Here is a 1050-nt window from a genome sequence, read left to right on the forward strand (position 1 = left end):
CCGATCCACGACCGGAAACTTGTGTTGCCGCGCCGGTCCGCCAACCTCCCCGCCGTTTCTCTTTGCTTTGCTTTGCTTTATTATTACTATTATTATTATTATTGTTATTATTATTATTATTATATTATTATTATCTTTCTTTTGCATTCGTGTGTGTGTCGATGGCAAACGGGCGGGCATGGTGACAACATGCACCTTCCGCACGTGTGATCTGCTCCGTTCGGAAGCTGCCGGACCGGCTGCCGGACCGGCTGCCGGACCGGCTGCAGACTCCAGCCTCTCACCGCCCAGCTGCTGGAGCGACACGTGGTGAAAACGCCACAGGTCCTCCTCACCCGCGCTGCTGCTGGGGACGAACCGGAACCGGGCTCTCGCAGCGCTCGAACTAAACGTCCCCCATTAGAAGCTTTTCATATAAAGTGCCGGGTTTTCTTCAGGGTCACTGGTTCCAACAACGGGAACCCAACGGGGGGGGGGGGTGATGGACCAGCTCTGTTTACCCCCCGCTGCTCCAAGGTACGAGGACAACAATGGGGGGGCTGTTCTGAAGCGCACCAGTACGACTGACGCTCAGTCAACACGGAGCGGATCCGGTGCTCTGGGATCCGGTGCTCTGGGATCCGGTGCTCTGGGAACCGGTGCTCTGGAACCGGTGCTCTGGGATCCGGTGCTCTGGGATCCGGTGCTCTGGGATCAGGTGCTCTGGGATCCGGTGCTCGGGGATCCGGTGCTCTGGGATCCGGTGCTCTGGGATTCGGCGCTCTGGGATCCGGCGCTCTGGGATCCGGTGTTTTCTGGGAACCGGTGCTCTGGGATCCGGTGCTCTGGGATCCGGTGCTCTGGGAACCGGTGCTCTGGGATCCGGTGCTCTGGGATCCGGTGCTCTGGGATCCGGTGCTCTGGGATCCGGTGCTCTGGGATCCGGTGCTCTGGGAACTGTAATACAAGAACCAGGTAGTTTCACGAAGACTACATTTTCATTAGAAAAGACAACTTTAAGAAAAAAGAAGTGTGTCTACACACTGAACCATGGCCCAACCTGTATAGACC

This window comes from Lampris incognitus, chromosome 18, assembly GCF_029633865.1.
Source record: "Lampris incognitus isolate fLamInc1 chromosome 18, fLamInc1.hap2, whole genome shotgun sequence".
Taxonomy (NCBI): Eukaryota; Metazoa; Chordata; class Actinopteri; order Lampriformes; family Lampridae; genus Lampris; species Lampris incognitus.